This window comes from Acinonyx jubatus, chromosome A1 (genome assembly GCF_027475565.1).
Source record: "Acinonyx jubatus isolate Ajub_Pintada_27869175 chromosome A1, VMU_Ajub_asm_v1.0, whole genome shotgun sequence".
Taxonomy (NCBI): Eukaryota; Metazoa; Chordata; class Mammalia; order Carnivora; family Felidae; genus Acinonyx; species Acinonyx jubatus.
Genome location: NC_069380.1, coordinates 105129719 through 105137438, shown reverse-complemented (window position 1 = coordinate 105137438; position 7720 = coordinate 105129719). Strand labels below are relative to the sequence as shown.

The following is a 7720-nucleotide window of genomic DNA, read 5'->3' as shown; positions in this document are numbered from 1 at the left end:
GTGGAGGTTGATGAAAAGTCATGTGCACAAAAGAGGAAGTATCTCTCCGTATAAACACACGGACAGGCAGTAGAGACGTGTCAGGACCGCTTTGTCATTTGTCATTTGCACAAATTGTTATCTAGTAACACCAGACACCTTTAATGCCATTGTACTCTGACCTTACTCATTTGTAGGTCTCCCCCAAACGGAGTTATCACTAACCTGAACACATTGAGAGATAGTCTGTTCTTCCTTTTTGTAGGGGGGATAATCTCATGATATTATCACGTTGATCTTCTTGTGGTCCATGCCAGAACATCTTTTCTTGGCATTGGAGCACGCACTGAACTGCATGGTTCGTCTGCTGAATAAACACTGTTCTATACCTCAGAACTGCATAGTGTGGTGCGGTTCACAGGACACGGAACTACAAAGAGAATCATCCCTGAAATGCAAACACATTTTCTCTCACAGATCACTAGACTGTAAACTTCCAGAGAGTAAGGAATGTGATGTATTTAACTCTGAGTTCCCGGGTTGAGTATAGAGCTTGATATTCAACGAACACTCGACATATCATTCTGGAATGTGATAGCCACATTTCTCTCTGACATTTATTATTACAGGCTTTACTGATCAATCTTTACAAAAAACGTTAGGAAATAGGTTTTATCACCTTTTACACTATGCAAATGAGAAAGCTGGGGAAGGTTAAATAATTGCTCCTGTCATACAGCTCATGGGAGGTCAAGCTGGGGTTTTAACCATGTAGTCTGACTCAACAGTCTGCAACCTTAATCACTGAGCAAAACTGCCTCTCTTGAAGTTGAAGTATTGTTGGAAGGCAAGAGGACCACAAGAAATACTACCAGAGGCTTTAAGAAATTATCAAAATGAGAATAGAGGTAAAATTATACAATCTCCCAATAGAGTGTTACTTCCTTTGCTAAAACAACTTTCCTCTCGGCCTCCCTTTAATGAAACTGTCTACAGCTTATAGTGTTATGATCTTTAGAGACCAGAATATACCTTAACAGTAGGGGTTACATAAATATAAAGTTGACTTTATTCTCATGTAAAACAAATCTGAAGGTAGGAAGTCCGTCTTATTTTTTAATGTTTATTTATTTTTGAGAGACGGTGAAGGGAGGTGCACAGAGAGAGAAGGGGACACTGGACCCAAAGTGCACTCTGCACTGACACCAGAGAACCCACGTGGGGTTCAAGCTCACAAACTGTGAGATCATGACCTGAGCTGAAGTTGGATGCTTAACTGACTGAGCCACCCAGGTGCCCTGGTAAGAAGTCCATCCCATGTTTTCATCAGAAACCCCAACTCCTGTTGTTCTCTTCTACCAGGTTAGCATAAGGTTGCTACATTCACGACACATCGAGACCTAAAATGGTCTGTGTAACTTCAGCCATTATATCTGAGTTGTGGGCCAGAAGACAAAAAGGCAGAACAATAAAAAGAAACTCCTTCCTGCAAGTCAGCTACTCTTTAAACATCCTTCACAGAAATCATACATCACACTTCTGTGGACATCTCACCAGCCAGTGCTTGGTCACATGACTGCACCTCACTTTAAGGGAGGCTGGGAAATGTGGTCTTTCCATGCATCAACAGGCTCAGCTAAAATTCAGGATACTGAACTAAGAAGGAAGGGGGGTTGTGGATATGTAGGTAGACAACTAATAGTTTCTGCCACAGAGTTCCTAAATGACATGCCACCTATCTCATGAAATCTTTCCTTTAATTTCTTTTTATTTATTTTTGAGGGGAGTGAGAGAGACAGAGAGAGAGAGAGATTGAGAATGAGCAGAGGAGAGGCAGAGAGAGGTGTGGGGGGAGACACAGAATCTGAAGCAGGCTCCAGGCTCTGAGCTGTCAGCACAGAGCCTGAAGCGGGCTCCAACTCACAAACCATGAGATCATGACCTGAGCTGAAGTCGGACAGGCACCCCAACTTTCCTTTAACTTGTAATCTGATGTGATGTGTCCTTACTTCAAATTCCATAGCATATTGTGTGTGCATCCAATTACAGTTTTTATTATCTGATTTAAACTGTGCTCTTGTTTTATCCTTACGATTTGATGGCCAGATCCTTGAAGTCAGACACTGCCTCGGTCCTTTATGCATTCCATGCGGCACCAAGAATACAGTCTTGAATCGAATGGAGGAGGTTCAGTGTGAATGCAAATGGCATCTTCTTTGTGCTGCAGGAAAACAAAAGAGTAGTCACACATGATGCTAATGTTAATACACAACAGGTAGGTGATTTCCAATAAAGCAATAAGACTGTACATTTTTCAGCAAATAGAATTATTTGAGGATCTACTTTAACCTAACTACAGAGCTAAATAATAGAGATAATTTTACAGCATTGTGCAGACATGTTGGAATAACACAAAACATGAACGCTGAGCTTATAATCATTGTCATTATTCTTTCATATTATCATCCAATCATCATTGCCTTCGGGGAGCTGCCTTCTACACAAACAAGGAGGTTCACTAGTATATAAATAAATATGTGCCATATGAGCAAATCCCTGGTATTATCTGAAATAGAACAATGACACTTTAAAAAGAGAAAATAGGGGCGCCTGGGTGGCTCAGTCAGTTGAGCATCTGGGTCTTGATTTAGGCTCAGGTCATAATCTCTTAGTTCATGGGATCGAGCCCCGTGCTGGGCTGTGAGCTGACAGTGCAGAGCTTGTTTCGGATTCTCTCTCTCCCACTCTTGCTCTCTGCCCCTCCCCCACTCACGTACTCACAATCTCTCTCTCTCTCTCAAATAAATAATCATTAAAAATAAAATAAAATAAAATAAAAAGATAAAATACCATAAAAATGAAGGAGAAGTTTTTCCTCAGAAAGTGATTTTAGAAAAGGTGAGAATAGTAGATCTCTCTTTTAAAAAAACTTTTTTTTTTTTGAGACATAATTGACATAAAACATTACATCAGTTTTAGGTGTACTACATGATGATTCAATATATGTATCTGTATCAGAATAATCACCTCAATAAGTCTATTTAACATTCATCACCACATAGAGTTATAAAATTTTTTCTTGTGCTGAGAACTTTTAAGATTTACCCTCTTAGCAACTTTACATATACAATATGGTATTATTACCTATGGTCATCATGTTGTACACAATGTACAATGTACATTACTTCATCAGAAATTATTCTTTTTTAAACTGGAAGTTTACGCCTTTTGACCAAATTCGCCCATTTCACCTATCCTCTACATCCCAATATGTTCTCTGTACTTGTGAGCTCAGTTTTTGTTTTTCTTTTAGATTGCACATATAAGACAGACAGATCATACAGTATTTCTCTTTCTCTGACTTACTTCACTTAGCATAATGCCCACATATGTGTGGGTTTATTTCTGTACTGTCTTTTCTGCTCCATTGACCGATGCATCTGGTTTTTCTTTTTTTGAGTTTATTTATTTATTTTGAGAGAGAGAAAGCACAAGCAAAGGAGGGGGCAGAGAAAGTGGGACAGGGAATCCCAAGCAGGCTCCAGGATGTCAGCTGCAGAGCCCAGCATGGGGCTCGATCTCACAAACTGTGAGATCATGAGCTGAGGCAAGATCAAGGGTCACATGCTTAACTGACTGAGCCACCCAGGGGCCCGTTTTTTTTTGGGGGGGGGGTTGTTTTTTGGTTGTTGTTTTTTTAAGCTTATTATTTATTTAAGCAATGTCTACACCCAATGTGGGGCTTGAACTCATGACCCCGAGATCAAGAGTCACATGCTGTTCTGATGGAGCCACCCACACCTACATAACTGTTTTTATGCAAATGCCATATTGGATAGCAGAGGAGTTAGAACTGTGGTATAATATGTATGTACAACTTGTCAAGGACTTTGACGGTCAGTAACTATGTTGAGCATGTATTCAACTATGTTCAATATGTGTATCTTCTTTGAAGAACTATCTATTCGGATCTTTTGTCCTTTGGTTTTGTAGACACAAAAAGAATTATTTCAGCTTATTTATTGTTCCAGTTTTATTAGGGTATAATTGACAAAACCATATACATTTCAAGTGTACAACATGATGATTTGATACGTGTATACATTGTGAAATGATTACCACAATGAAGTTCATTTTATAATGGTATTTTTTAAACTAGGCTTTTATTAACCTTATTTCATGTTTCTCGGATTTTGTTTTGGCTTTTTTCTGTTTACACTTTAAGCATTTGAGTCATGTGGCTGTATTTTATACAAGCTAACTCAACTGATTTTGAGTCAAAGATGAGTGTAAATAAAGAAATAACTAATCCAGGTATGCGCTGACCTAGTTGTTTGCATAGAGCGGAGAACATTTTGACTTTCCTCGTGATAATGATGTCAAAAACCGACCTCTGTGCTCTGGAGTCCAAATACGTAAGGTGAAGACAGTTTGGGTATAAAGAGGAACAAGACTTCATTGCTTTGTGGGGCAAAGGAGACCACAGCAGACTAAGGCCTTCAAAGCTACAAGCCCATGCCGACCAAGGGGCCGTGGGGTTTTATAGGAGGTGGAGAATCTAGCCGGTTTCAGCAGGAATTGTGTTTGTGCAGCCAGCCTCCTTGCTCTTGTTTTCAGAGTGGTACTGGGCTCCTGAAACAAAAGCCTCAGAAGGGAAGAGGGGAGGTTTATGGCACAGAGGGAAAAAGTTACTTAGGTTAAAAATCAAGGGGCGCCTGGGTGGCTCAGTCGGTTAAACATCCAACTTCAGTTCAGGTCATGATCTCGAGACTTGTGAGTTTGAGCCCTGCGTCAGGCTCTGTGCAGACAGCTCAGAGCCTGGAACCTGAGTCTGATTCTGTCTCCCTCTCTCTCTGCTCCTCCCTGTTCACACACATACACACTCTCTCAAAAATGAATAAACATTAAAAAAAAAAAAAAGAGAGAGACTTGATTTTGGCTCAGGTCATGATTTCATGACCATGGAGCTGAGAGTGGAACCTACTTAATATTCTCAGCCCCACTCTCTATCTCTCTCCCCCTTGCCCCCCCCCCCATTCAAGCTCTTCTCCCCACTTGAGCTCTCTTGCTCTCTAAAATAAATAAATAAAAATGTTTCCAAAAATTGAGCCTCATGGAAGCATTAATGCAGCCATTTTGATTTTTGTTCAACTTCATGCTTTTAAGTGGTTTCTATCACATCGCACATTTTCTTTCCCTACCCACATTTAAGTCACATTTACATCTTCATGAAGACAGAGCAATTGTAAATATAATCTGCTCCAATGTGTGTATCTCATATATACTAAACTACCAACTGGCACATCTTAAAAACTTGTTTTTATTTTAATAGTTCACAGCAATAGGCTTAATATCTTTTATTGCTTATATCTGTTAGCCATTTGGTTATAGTAATTTTTAAAACTTTTATGACTTCAGAAATAAAGGTAATAAAATAAAAATAAACATTTGTCTGTGAGAGCAATTACATTATAGAACGACTGGTATTTTTTAATCCTTCTACACAGTGTATATTAAACATCAATTAAGGAAATAGAATTAGCACAAAAGGAGAATATTTCTCTACCTCAAGTACATATTTCACTTCAGTTTGATAATTCTTGATTTTTAAGAACTGAACAAATAACTTCAGACATTCTGTGTTAAACAAGGATAATTGTTAAGCATGAAATGTTTGCCTGAAGTGGTCATTTCTTTTCAAATCCACATGGAATTCACTGACACTATGTAATTAAATACCACACCTCCCATCTCTCTCTCTGCTTCTTATTTTATTCTAATTTAGGAACAACTTGCATGATTAAGAAGTTTCTTCCAGTAAGTTCTGGGATGACTACTAAAAACACAGTGACCATGTTCCTATAGAATGGGGAAGTTCTGCCATTAATTGTGTAACAAACCAAGGGTGAACTTGACAGGCAGGGCTCCTGAACTGGGAACAGGATACGGGGCAATGAACTCTGCTTTTCACAGACATTGGTTGTCAACCAGGGAGAATTTGCCCTGATTTTGCAATATGTTCACAACGTTCTTCATTGTTACAACTAAGGTTTCAGGTGGCCAGGAGGGGTGGAGGTGGGGGGCGGGGGATAGTGGAGGGGCAGATACACTACTAGCATCTAGTGGGCAAAGGTCAGGCATGTTGCTAAACATGCTACAATGTGCAGGACACAAAGAATTATTGGGCTCAAAATGTCAATAGGGTCCCTCCCACTTGAGAAACTCTGACGCAGAGAAGAATGGCTCTATCCGCATGTCCTGCCTCTTCAGCTTCTTACTTATCAGTTGAATGCCAGACAGCACACTAGGGCTTTGACACTGCATCAGTCTCTCTTCCGACCCTATATGTATTACCTTAGCTCACTCTTACGTTATCTAGGCAAGGAAGTATGATGACCATAATACATTTTCACATGTGATTCAAATTCATTACGAACTCAAAGATGCATGATGTCTGAAATATTGCTCAACTAAAATCAAGCAGCCCTGGTCCTTTTTTTTATGGAACATCACCTAAATACTAATGGTAAATTTTTATCTTAAAATATAAGGGTAAGAAAATATACCATTCTTTTCTGCCTCCACTCGTACATTTTCAATTAGCAATAATCGCACCTCGGATAAATCTCTTTGGCTACGATACTGCCACTGTGCAAAGCTTCACTCGTACATTTTCAACTAACTTGAATTTCAAGTGATTCCTTCTCTTCAATCCATCAACATTAGAGAGAAGATTGTTATTAAGCACTTTCAGTTAATCTAAAGATATTTCAGAAGACATCATTCTTATGATTGTCTTCCTTTGCAATAACATGCAAAATTAATATGAATAACAGAACTCTTGGTTTCTGCTCAGGTCATGAACTGATGGTTTGTGAGTTTGAGTCCTGTATCGGGCTCTGTGCTGGCAGCGGGGAGCTTCCTTGGGATCCTCTCTTACCGTCTCTCTCTGACCCTACCCTGCTCTCTTTCTCTCTCAAAATAAAGAAATACACTTTTTTTTTTAATGATGTGCTTCTTAAAAAAAAAAAAAGAGCGTAGGGAATTGAGTAATGCAGAATAAAACAGTTATCATGAAAACAATCAGACATCTTTACTTTTAATTATATTTTCAAGCCATCCTCACTATCACTAGGTCAAGAGCACCTTTCAATTTACTCCATCAAATAGTCTCAGTTTTGCTGTGGGGCAAACAGGAATTTAGCCTAAGATTTAGGAGAAACCTCCTATTTATATTTAATCACTGGCGAGGCAATTATAGTTTTTAAATAAAAAAATATGAACCTGTTCCCGGAAGCACAGATATTTCAAATTTATATTATGAATGACATTTTAGTGCTTTGTGATTGGTGTGTATATTTCTTCCAGGTGCTCATTTGTTCTGATTAGTGGCTATTTTAGTATACTCCAAACTCTTTTAATAATACATATGAGCAAATATACAAAAATCATCTATTTTTTTAAATAATTTTTAATGTTTATTTACTTTTGAGAGAGACAGAGAGAGAGAGAGAGAGAGAGAGAGAGAGAGAGACAGCGTGAGTGGAGGAGGGGAAAATCATCTATTTTGTATCATAATCTGTAGTTTGGATCATGTTCAGTGGGATTTCCCACAAGAATTTTTTGTATGTGAAAACTATAAAGTGGACATTTTTGTTTAAAGAAACTCATATTTTCCTTTATACCATGAACCACAATCTAGTTAACTATGGGGAAACAACTAACCATCACATGCAGGGGA

At 38.7% G+C, this 7720-nt stretch overlaps 1 pseudogene; it reads right to left on the bottom strand.

Annotated features, from left to right (window-relative positions):
- Positions 1-6506: 6506 nt before the first annotated feature.
- Positions 6507-6639, bottom strand: LOC113604587 (uncharacterized; annotated as a pseudogene).
- Between the last annotated feature and the right edge of the window lie 1081 nt (positions 6640-7720).